Source organism: Cydia pomonella, chromosome 19 (genome assembly GCF_033807575.1).
Source record: "Cydia pomonella isolate Wapato2018A chromosome 19, ilCydPomo1, whole genome shotgun sequence".
Classification (NCBI taxonomy): domain Eukaryota; kingdom Metazoa; phylum Arthropoda; class Insecta; order Lepidoptera; family Tortricidae; genus Cydia; species Cydia pomonella.
In genome coordinates, this window is record NC_084721.1 from 14,845,772 (window position 1) to 14,858,960 (window position 13,189).

At 38.9% G+C, this 13,189-nt stretch overlaps 1 non-coding gene across 1 annotated transcript; it reads left to right on the forward strand.

Annotated features, from left to right (window-relative positions):
• Nucleotides 1-790: 790 nt before the first annotated feature.
• On the forward strand, nt 791-863 carry Trnad-auc (transfer RNA aspartic acid (anticodon AUC)). Its single transcript has one exon. It is a non-coding gene; the product is annotated as a tRNA-Asp (tRNA).
• Nucleotides 864-13,189: the final 12,326 nt, after the last annotated feature.

The following is a 13,189-nucleotide window of genomic DNA, read 5'->3' on the forward strand; positions in this document are numbered from 1 at the left end:
GATTATATCCAATATAATGAATTTACCTAACCTAACGCCGCAAATTACCACCAACTATCCAGTAGTCAACCAAAAAAAATAATTAGCAAGCCATAGGGTGTGAGACCATAGTTTTGAATTATGTGGAAATTTTAGTATTATGTTATTTAAAAATATGTAATTGTAATACATACATAACTAGACTTATGACCCTATTTTGCATGTATTACCAGCCTTTAAAATTTACAGTTTTTTTTTGTTTTGCACACTTTTGATAGAGGTAAACAAAAATTTTTCCTCAGGCACCCGTTGACTATGAACGCTGTAAGGTCTGGAACCCACTGTCGGTAGTTCAGCACGGCTCTGCAAGGGATCCTTCAGCATATTGAGCCTTATTGAGCTGTGGGACTTAGTCAGTTTGTGTAATAATGTCCTATAATATTTATTATTTATTTATATTTATTATTGCCGAGGTATGCTTCGGAATGCCGAGGCATCCCTCAAGCGTTCTCAGAAACCAAGGTGTCTTAGATATGCCAGACATGCTATGAACGATTTTTTTTGCCGTGAGTTCAAGTCTCACCCAAGACAGTAATTTTCCACTTTCAAAATTTATTCTAAGCTTAATAGCATCGTTCGCACACGTTTCTGCTTGTTCAAAATTAATTTAGTATGGGTAGCACATCGTTACTGGTGAATTTCCAATATGACTTGGAACTCCGGTAGCCGTCTAAGAAGTGTAACGTTCTTACGGTAGATCGCTAGGGTCCCCTAGACCCATATGGTGGAAAATTTGCTGCCTATGGATAAGGTCTTGGTGGCTCAGATGGCAGAGCGCTGGAGTATCGATCCAGAGGCCGTGAGTTCAAGTCTCACCCAAGACAGTAATTTTTCCATTTTTAAAATTTATTCTAAGCTTAATAGCATCGTTCGCAGACGTTTCTGCTTGTTAAAAATTAATGCTATGAACGCATCGGCATCCCCAAGCACACCTCGGCATGCCTGAGCACGTCTCAATAATATGCCGATAGTGGGTCACGATGCATTTTAAATAAATTATACGCGATATATATATATATATATATATATATATATATATATATATATATATATTTTTATTTATTATATTTTAGAAACATACAGTCGTTTACAAACAGTACATATACAAAATTGCTTAAGTTTAGACCTAGAGTTTCATTTTTTACATAAAAGCAGCCTGTTTTTTTTTTTTTTTTATTTAAGATTACAATTTTAAATGTTACCCAAAATATATAGTCCTCCTCATCGTTTTCGATGACGGCGACCCCAAATAAACACATTATGGATGTTGTCTAGCATGAGCCCTAATGTGGCTGGCCAGGCCGAACTTGCTCTTAAATACTCTATTGCACGCGTGACAATAAAGTTGGCCAGCTGCGTTGAACGTGTACACGTAGGAGGGCTTAGGTCTCTTTTTCCGTAACTGGCGTTTTATGTCTAGGCTAGTGAGGCGGTTATCTTCGAATGTGTATGTGTGTGTGTGTGTATACGCGATATAGTTCGTTTCCATAAGTAATGTTATGTTAAGAGTAACTATCGCGGTAACCGAGAACAATATTATTTTTTTAATATTTATTAAATCTTGGTACCAGGTAAAAAGTGGGGTATGGGTATTGTGAATGTCATCTCGCTTTGTGTGGCAGGGCACCGCACAGTGGATGTCATTCCTGATCTAGAGCAGAGCCCAACTGGGGAAGTATCTCCACCTTACAGAAAACCGCAGCCAAATAACACTAGACCCTACTCATAGTGTTGTGTTCCTGCCGGTAAGTAAGGTTACTTAAGCTTAACGAGAGGTGCGGAGTGTTAGGGTCGGCAACGCGCATGTAACTCCTCTGGAGTTGCCGGCGTCCATAGGCTACGGAGGCTGCTTACCATCAGGCGGGCCGTATAATTGTTTGCCACCGACGTATAATATTAGAGATAGTATTAAAAAAATGGAAACACCATACTTATATAATCCTTAATTAATTTGAATAGAACAGGCCTAAGTTAATTCAGCACAGCTAACGACCCAAGTCCTTGAAACAAAACATTTCGTCCCTAAAAAAGGGTGAAAAAACAGAAGGTTAAAAGTTGTCCTTATTTGAATTTTCATTAAAACTTTCCCCGTCACGAACAAAGAACATTTATATTAAAAAAGTCTGGCCGCGGCCAGATAAATATCTCTAGTCCGGGCCTGGCCAACTTCTGCCATAGACTAACTACATTCAGACAGGGAACTTCTAACTAACAATGTGCCAAAGAGAATTTTCAAAAATTGTAAAGTTCCCATGAAATGTTTCGGTATTTATTTCTGCACGTTTATTGCCAAATATTCTTACAGTTAGTTTCAATTTCTATGACACTTCAAATACACGCCAGTGTATATAAGTAAATATTAAATGAAATAGTCACCAGCAATTAAGGACATTGAGTAATACCTAATCCCTAATCTTATAATTTTCTCATGAAAATTTCTAGAAATTCTCGGAAATTTCGAGAATGTTCTTTAAATTCTGCAACTTGCACATTACTATTTCTAATTCCTACGTAAATGGGCCGATTTTTATTGTGTAGTCGATTTTTTTGTCAGAAATCGATAGAATTTGTTGGTTAGGTAGAGTTCCCTATTATGTACATTATATAAGCGCAAATTCAACGTATATATGCCCAAAAAATATTCCTCAGAGTTCCGAAATCGTATAGTATTTTTGTAACTGAACGGAAAATTTCATACTATTTTTAGGGAAAAGTTTTGATTTCGTATTTATTCCGCCCGGAATAAGGAGCCCTTCAAACCAGCCAAATTTTATCCAAATGTAATGTAATAATTTTAATTCTCTTGTTAAATCTCTTCTTCTAAATTCTGTACAATCTCGTAACCAACACAAATCAAGGCTCAAAATAACGTATCAGGATAATCGAATTTCATCAGCAATAACGTCATAAAGGTTAGAGTCGGCCCAAGCTAATTCTGCATGCTTTTTGCAATGACGAAGTGTTGTAATGTCATCATTAATCTCTAATTTCTCGGTTCCTTGTTGTGTTCAAATGCAAATTAATAAGTTAGTTTAGACGGACGCTAGGGACGTCCAACTGTGACTTAAAGCGATGCAACATTTGGGAACCGTCCGCAGTCGAAGCCAACATGCAGAGGCCCTTTGGACACTTATAGATAGAAATAGTTTAATCAACTTAAAACACTTTAATGAGATGTAAGGGGTCCACCGAGCAGATGCTACTCTTGCTCGTGTCATAGGACGCACGCTGAGACAGCATCCGTGGGGGTGTAAGGGACAGACAATCTACTATCAACTAGGTTATTGGCTAGTAGCGATGGACTAAATAATGGGCTGTGGAATAAATAACTGGACGCCTGCCTAATAAAACGGTATAAATAAATAAATATTATAGGACATTATTACACAAATTGACTAAGTCCCACAGTAAGCTCAATAAGGCTTGTGTTGTAGGTACCTAGACAACGATATGTATAATTATAAATACTTAAATACATAGAAAACACCCATGACTCAGAAACAAATATCCGTGTTAATCACACAAATATATGCTCTTACCAGGGACCATCAGCTTCATAGGCAGGGCACTACCACTAGGCCAGACCGGTCGTCAAAAGGTCGATATGCATTTTAATTTTCGGCAGACGGTGACTTATGATATTATAATATATTAGTATCTTGAGCATCACCATAGGCATGCCTAGCAATATAGTGTCCAGTCTGTTGAATGCCTTATCTCATCTCATTACCGGTTCCGAGCCGCAAGAGCCCTACCCAACTTCGGGGTCCCAGTGTGGTAACTAATAGCAGAGTGATAGGCAAACGCGGTCGCGGAGGAGGTAGCGGAAGCGTGTACGTGCGCTCTCCGAGCCGCAAGAGTCGCTAACGCCATCTGAAATGCAAGAACATTCTAAGCGAACTTATAGTAACTTACGAGTGACAGGCGAACAAAAAAATAAAGTATAAATGGTGAACTTAATTCCCAAAGGCATTCTCTACCATCAGGCTAAACAGAAACAGTACTATGCAAGTATAGGTATGCAGGTAGTAGTTGTATACCATAGTGCATCAGGCATGATACAGAATAAGTCACTTAAAACAAGCAATATAGCGATAAATAATAAATTCCAACGCTAGTAAACTTACATAATTATATATACATATATATATGTGTGTAAAAATACACATAATTTATATTAAAATATAGAATGAGGAGTAGGTGCATGTCTAGGAAAGTGTTGTCCAGTCTGTGAAAATCATCCCATCTCATTACCGCTTCCGAGGTGCAAGAGCCCAACCCAACTTCGGGGTCCCAGTGTGGTAACTAATAGCAGAGTGACAGGCAAACGCGATCGCAGAAGAGGAGAAGATAGCGGTAGCCAGAAATGAACTAGCCAATTGAACACCCAATCTGTATTGGACCTAGTCTAACAGCCGCCTAACTCAACTTCGTACTGGACCCAGTATTGTAACCTAAAGCAGAGTTTCATAGGTAAACGCGGTAGGTAGCGTCAGCGGAGGACGCTGTGTGTACGGCTAAATGTGTGTTGTAATAAACCACAAGAGCCGCTCAACACAACTTCGTGCTGGGTTCAATGTAGTAACTTGTGGCAGATTTACAGACAAAATAGGCACACGGAAGAGGCAGTGGAAGCGGCTAGAGTCGCACCAAGCTAACTCTGCATGGAATTCACTGCATTCTCTGCTGCACGAAGTATGGCAATGTCATTATTAATGTCAAATTTCTATGGAAATATGACATGTATGACACTCCCTCAGTTTATTCTATTCGTGTCGGTAACTTATCTACTGTCACTATGCGTGGAGTTACCGTAAAAATAGCACGCAAGCAAAAATCGCTATCGCTTGTCAATGTCTCCCTAAAATGAGTTTCCTGGCCACTAACTCCTTATTACGAGAAAATGTGCTCCAGCTCTTTCTGTTATATATAGTGAGAAGGTAACGAAACTAATAGCGTTTCAAGCTTGATAAAACTCACAATTAGGTAACAATACCATATTTAATACAAGTAACAAATACCTACCTAACCGCCATGTGGGATGTTGATTCGACGATCATTGTCCCGATAGTCGTTTCAGCGAACGGTCTGATAGCGAAGAGTCTCGACCAACACCTTAAGAGACTCTCGCTAGGTGATTGGATCAAGGGTCAGATGCAGAAGGCGGTGATCTTGGACACGGCGCGGATAGTCCGGCGGTTCCTCTCTCTGCAGCCCTGACCATCGGCAGCTTGGGCCCCTGCCCCGCTGCTGGTGGCACCCTAGGTTAGGTTTTTTATAATATACGTTTATAAGTAATTTTTAAAGAAAAATAAATAAAGAGAATACCTTTAAACAAAAACAACCGACATAAATAACTAAACAAGATGCCATAATTTTATGGGCTTCATCAGCAGTTCCACTTCCTTAGCAAATGATGCTTTCCAAGAGAAAATATGAGTTAACATTTCTCCAAGAACTTCTTCAGATCTTTAGTAAACCTGCCATGATTATAAAGGAAAAATTAGCAATGTGGAAATTGCAGAATATTCTCAAAATATCCGCAATTTCCGGAAACTTTCTTGAGAAATTTCTCATGCAAGTTTCCACTTCGAAAGTTCTCGTTTATATTAGGGATTATATCACAATGTTCTTAACTGTTGACTGTTTCATTAAACATTTACGTCACTCAATGTCGTCTATTTCATATGTCAAAGAAATCCAAAGGTAAAGGTAAGGTAACGTTGCCAGAGCTCCACGGGGGGGGGGGGGCGGGTTTAGGGTCGGCAACGCGCATGTAACTCCTCTGGAGTTGCAGGCGTACATAGGCTACGCAGACTGCTTACCATCAGGCGGGCCGTATGCTTGTTTGCCACCAACGTAGTATTAAAAAAAATCAAAGCTGTAAGGTTTGGCAATAAATGTGCAGAAAAAAATACCGAGAACATTTCATTTCACTTTGCAATTTTGCAAATTGCTAGGAAAAATGTGAAGAATATAAAACACATTATATTGGTTATTATTAAAACAATTATTTCCAAGGCTATTCCCATTTCAAAAAACTTTTTTTGAAATCTTAATATTATTTTGTAGCCATATCGAATCTCGTTATATAACACGTTGATTTTTCCTCAAAAACTTTTTTTTGAAATCTTAATGTTTTGTTGAAGCCATATCGAATCACGTTGATTTATCCTGAATTTTTGTTTTTTATTACCTACCTATGGAGTGTACGTGTACACCCCGTAAATATATACCTATTTAATTTTAGACTTCAAAACTATATAAGTAATAGCGGCTTAAAAAATACACTTATGTTTCTAACTTATGAAACTATAAAGATTCTTTTTTGCCATTTTGGCTAGGGAACTAGTAGTTGGTCTCTGAGAAAAACGCCTGTAAATAAATGATTTACAATACCAAAGTAATCTATAACAACTATACTAAGTGAACGTTTTACCGGCAGCGTTCCAAACGCTCGTTTGCCTACCCCACAAGGAAGCGTGAAAAAATTAACCATGGCCAAGGATCAGAAATTATGTACAATTACTATCGAATTTAAATTGTCGTGAAACATATTACTATTAAGCTAGTTTTACGGTTTAACTCACGTGATATTTATTTATTTAAACTTTATTGCACAAAATATATACCACAATGTACAAATGGCGCACTTAATGCCAAATGGCATTCTCTACCAGTCAACCATAGGGCCAAACAGACACTTACAAGATATCAGTAGTTAGTTTGAAAAGTTAGTAGCCTAGGTCCCAATTTTCAAGCAATAACTGTGTATGAGTAGGCTCTCCGAAACATGTCGCGCGAGTGACTAAAACTGCCGCGTTCCAAACGCCCGTTCACATAACCCACAAGGAATCGTGAACAAGCTAAGAGTAACCTTAAGCTAAGAATCGTAACTTTCGTAATTTATTATTGACCGCTTTACCCGCAACGTTCCAAACATCCGTTCACTTAAGTTTACCATAGCTGAGAATAGTAACTTTCGTACAATTACTATCCTTAGCGCCACTTGCACCATTTCACTAACCCGGGGTTAACCGGTTAAACCTCGAGTGAGGTTACCAGTACAATTTGACATTGGTTTAACGGTTTAACCTATGGAAGGTGGAGGTAAGGAATACAATCTCCATAGGCAGAACTGTTGCAAAAGTGTCCAGTTGTCAGCTATAAATAATAGTGCCAAATCTCTCCAGAGTAGCGCTAGAGTAGCTAAGAACCTAGGCGTTCATGACGGAGTGAAGTGATCACTGATTTGATTTTTTTTTTCATATATTCTAGGTATTGTAGCGCCACCTATGGTTTTTTGACGGGCACTTTTTACTACATAGATATTGTATTCCTTGCCTCTACCTTCCATAGTTTTAACCGGTTAACTCCGAGTTAGTGCGATGGTGCAAGTGGCGGTTAGTGAGCGTTTCACCATCGCGTTCCAAACGCCCGTTCACCTAGCCCACAAGGAAGCGTGAACAAATTTACCATAGCTGAGGATCGGAACTTTTGTACAATTACTGCGCGCCGCAGCCTGGAGCTTTGCCGCTGGAGCGTCGGCAAAACAAGCCAGCTGCAATATAATATATTAATTATTTTGCACTTACATTGCTTTTGACGACTGATCTGACCTAGTGGATAGTGACCCTGCCTATGAAGCCGATGGTCCTGTGCTCGGATCCCGGTAAGGGCATTTATTTTTGTGATGAGTACAGGTATTTGTTCCTGTCTCATGGGTGCTTTCTATGTATTTGTATATTATATACACTGTTTGTACACGTATAGTGGAGCCGTTAACCACGTATAGTACGATGAATTTTATCGACAAATCACCCCCCATACCTATGTTTTTTTTCAACCATTTTAAAAATGCACACTTCCAAAGTTTTATGGCGCCAAATACGACTGCACTTGGTTAATGTACCATTATCTGTCCATTTATCATTCGCACATTTAAAAAATAATTATCATTCGATAGCTTATGAATTAGGGCATAAATTTTAAGCATAAATGCTACAGAATTTTACACAGTCACTCGAGAAATAATAACAAAGATAAAAAAATTCTTAAAAAAAAATTTTTTTTTACGTTTCATCTTTTTTTTCGAAAACGAGGTCATTGACCTGTACTTTTTTTATATTGTCAAATGATAGTATAGGATATCAGCTAAAATAAAATATCAAAATAATAGCCCTAATTAAGATATTTCACAAGTTACAAGAGTCCAAACCAGACCATCTGTAATGCGGGGATGCTAGGGTCGGCAACGCGCATGTAACTCCTATGGAGTTGCAGGCGTACATAGGCTACGGAGACTGCTTACCATCAGGCGGGCCGTATGCTTGTTTGCCACCGACGTCGTATTAAAAAAAGGACTAGATTCACAAGTAGACTCCTAGGTACCATTTCTCTGCTAACGCTACCTCGCAGAAGTTACCCGCACATAAATTATAGCCGCCAAAGGATAGCGCTGCCTAACTTTCCACTTTGCTCGTATTTCACACATAATGGAAATATATGAGTGGCCAACTTCGCGCAACTCCGTAATTGAGAGTGCGTGGCGTCTCGGAGTGGCTGGAACACTTTAATAGCCGCACCTAATTGGTTAAGGAAATTGGCCGCACCAACACGGCCATCCTGATAGAGTATTATGTCCCTGTAGCACACGTATTACATTTGCCAAGTTATAGCATTTTAGATATATACATATAATAGTTGTTATATTATAGTGCCTAAGTTGTACAAATAAATATGGATGTAAATCTGAAATAAATATTTTCAATTCAATTCAGTTAGATCAGAAAACGAAAATGCGAAGTCTCGCAGACAGTCGTCTGACTTATAATCGCCAACTTTTCGTATATTTCGTATAGTTCGTATATTTGCCTCAATATCTCTTTATTTCGTAAGATCGATAGAGGCAAATAGACGATTTTCGAATTTCGATTTTGGCTGTAGCTCCCCTTCACCCCGATATTGCCGTATATGTAGCTCGAAAGCAGACCTTTAATTAATATAAAATGTTACATAGCCTTAAGACTGGTACCCTTTACAAATACGCCTTTTTTCGGGTTATTTGCCCAGGGCAAATAACCCCTTACTAAGGCAACATGTTTTAATTAGGTGCCGGCCTAGCCGTAATGAGCAATTATGTTAATTGGCAAAGCCCTGGAGAAATTACATTCAAGTGTTTCTGTGAAGGTATACGAATGTCAAAGGGTATTTTAATTAAAATTGTGGCGATGTGTTTTTGCAAATTTTCGACTTTATTACTCGTAGTAATGTTGTTTGTTTGTATGTTTGTTAGCCCGCCTCTTTAGGCTAGCCAGTAGAATGCCTTTGAGGCTGGTGATCCTGGGTTCGAATTCCGATTCAACAATTTATATTATGTAAATTTTGTCACAAATATTTGTTCGAGAGTCTTGAATATTTCTATGTATTTAAGTATTTATATAATATATATAATATCATTATATGTATATATCGGCATCTACTCGTAGTACCCACAATACAAGCCTTATTGAGGTTACTGCGGGACGGAGTCGATTCATGTAAGATTTTCCCATAATATTAATAATTTTAAGTATTTATGCTACAGTGTTTTTACCTTAGATGGCACCCATGCATAAACGACAAGAAGTGCATCATATGTTTACACGTAAATTTTCAGTTTCACTCCATAATTTGTTTAGGCATATACAAAAATATTATAATAGTTTCCATTTTAGATTAGCTTACAATGAAATAGGTATCTATACTTTGGCAACACCAACATAGTGCACGATAAAAATGTAATATTTATGGTGATGTATAGAAATAAACATTTGACAACGGATTCTACCGAACAAAGAATATTTTGTAAATGAGTTAACAGGTCAACAATTTCCATGAAATTTATTTCATTGGAGCGTACAAAACGAATCAAGTAGATCGATTTTTCATAGTTTCCCATCAAAATGATCTGGCAAGGTGTAACTTTTGAAAAAAAACATCTATTTATCGAGATTTTTCCCCAGAAACATAAATCCTTAAGCACGCACAGTACACCTTTCTATTTAATAAAACTCACAATCAGCAGCACTCGTAAAAAAACATGGCGCCGGGTCCAACCTTTCCCGCGCAAAATTAAAATTCTCAAACAATCCACACTTTGAAAAAGATATATGGGGGTGTTCTATCATCTTGCCCAGCGCGGTAACCTTAGTCGTTTGCGGGCTGCGGGCGAAACCCCTTTTTCCCCCGGCTTGGGGCAAAATGGGGTAGGGGCAGACCTTTCCCAGTTATTTATGGCCCTCTCGGGTCCGGTGAAGTGTCCGCCGAATATAAATCCTGGCCAGAAAGACTTAAAATGTAAAATAAGAACGGGTTTCTATTGAAATAAGGGTCGTTGAGGCGAAATTAGCGAATTTGGGGTATGTTATTTTCGTTAAAATTATGATTTGGATTAAAATTGTTTTTGTTACGATGGAAATTCTTAATGGGCTATATGTGCCTGTATATTATAAAACTTATAATTTTGCTCGTCAAATATCTTACCTAGTTACTAATTGATGACCTATTTAACAGATAACTAGTCAGAGGGCCTATCGCGAAACACGAAAATCGAAATTTCGTTATCTGCCTCTCGAGATAAAGAAGTGGTTGGTACATAAAGATCTGTCAAGCCGAGAAGACATAAGAAAACCCACACAAGGACTCATATTTTCCTCATAAGATCAACCTTTAGGTATTTACCTATCTGCAACCGTTGCCTCTTTTAAACAGAATACATGAATTATTTTAAAGTTGAATAGACATATTTGTCATGAGAGTTTTCGAAACTAACCTTATTACTAACTTTACATTTGTTGCGATTTCTTGACGGATTAAACAGTTATTGATATTTTCATAATATAAAGTTAAGAAGAGTATTAGACCAGTGAAAAGGGGCATAAAACTGGCGCAGCTCAGGTAAAAAAGGGTTTAAGTATGATATGGAACTTGTGCCATTTTTCACCAGCATTGTGCGAGACTTGTACCCCTTTCTCACTAGGACCACATAATTACAAAACAGCCCTAAGCACCAACCTACCTTCTGAGGTGTTTCCCTTGCGCTATGACATGGGGCTCATCAAGTAGCAGGTATTTAGGGTTCTCAAAGGTTGGCAACGCATAAGTGGCCCCTCTGATGCTGCTTATGTCCATGGGCGGCGATGACTGCTTCCCATCAGGCGGCTCGTCTGCTCGTTTGCTGCCCCCCAGTAACCTTGAATCCCAATAGTTCAAACTTTGTATTAAGAAATAGCTGTCCATACTCTTAAAACTAAACTTGAACATAATAATAAATATAATCAGTAAATAAGTAGCCATATAAGTGAAGTTTTCGTTCCATTTTCCACGAGAATTATCAAAATTTAGAGCGACGGCTAAATCGAGAACCCTCATAAAAGATAATTATCATCGCGTCGTATCCCAGAATAAATATCTAATGAAAGAACGGCGTGGACAATTATAAAAGGCTTTTGAATTTCGTACAATAGGATTCATATCTATGAACGGCGTTATTTTTTAAAATGTCTTTGCTTGATCCTGCCATATGTCAGTACAAAATAATTGTGTATGTACATATATTTGTTTATAGATTGCTTATTTCAAGCAATAGTAGGTAATATTTAATGTAACTATATATTATTTTATTACAACAAAGCGAATGGGAGCCGATCGGGCGGTGAAAAGAGGGTTTGAGAGAAAACCGCCAGCACGCCGCCCGGCCGGTCGACCTAGGTATCGATGGGTGGTTGTGGTGGACACGGATCCGCGCGAGCTCCAGGTTGAAGACTGGCGAGAAACTGCACAGGACTAGGATCAGTGGCGAGCAGTCGTGTTGGAGACCAAGACTGACTTTGGGTCGTTGCGCCAGAGGAGTAAGTAAAACAAAAATATTACTTTGCTAATCCGCGAAATCATAACGTGCTAATAGTCAACCAGTGCTAACCCGTTATCTTAATTGCGTATTCTTACATGCAATTAATGTTCCTGCATGAGTAGTGTCCTTACTCCGTTCATGTATTAGTGCGAGCGAGACGCCCGCGCAAATGTCAGGTTAATGTACGGAATTCTTCGTGCTTGCATCCTTACTTTACCAGCAGTGCTTTTTGGTGCAAATTTCCGTGACTGGTGTTACATAGCTATTTATCGAGCTCGATGCAGTTTTGGCCGCGGAATTAGATTAGCGACACACGATGTTATCAGCGACATAGTCATTTAGAATTCCTTTTAGTTATTTCTCGTTATAATTGTTAGTACTGATTTTTAGTATTTTTTTTTATTTGAAGCGCTGGTGGCCTAGCGGTAAGAGCGTGCGACTTGCAATCCGGAGGTCGCGGGTTCGAACCCCGGCTCGTACCAATGAGTTTTTAGAAACTTATGTACGAAATATCATTTGATATTTACCAGTCGCTTTTCTGTGAAGGAAAACATCGTGAGGAAACCAGATTAACCCCAATAAGGCCTAGTTTACCCTCGGGATTGGAATTAGTGCCTACGCCAAATCTTGGGATTAGTTGTCAAGCGGACTTCAGGCTCCCAGGAGCCGTGGAAAAATGCCGGGACAACGCGAGGAAGAAGAAGAGGAGATTATTAGTACTGATTTTGGTTTTAAAAGTGGATTAAATGAAAGTTGACTTCCGATTCGAGCGCCGTATTGATAGTCACGCCTCGTGATTTTTTTTTTTATACTACGTCGGTGGCAAACAAGCATACGGCCTGCCTGATGGTAAGCAGTCTCCGTAGCCTATGTACACCTGCAACTCCAGAGGAGTTACATGCGCGTTGCCGACCCTAAAGCCGCCCCCCCCCCCCCCCTCATTGAGCTCTGGCAACCTTACTCACCGGCAGGAACACAACACTATGAGTAGGGTCAAGTGTTATTTGGCTGCGGTTTTCTGAAAGGTGGAGGTACTTCCCCAGTTGGGCTCTGCTCTAGATCTGGAATGACATCTGCTGTGCTGTGCCCTACCACACAAGGCGAGATGACATTCACATTGCCCATACCTCTCTTTTGGACGTAGTTTAAGGACATACCCGGGTCCAAAGATTAATTGCTTTGTTATTTGCTCATTAATATTGTTTAAAGTGTAATATCGATAGCTTATTATACAGTAAACTAATGTAGTAGTGTGCA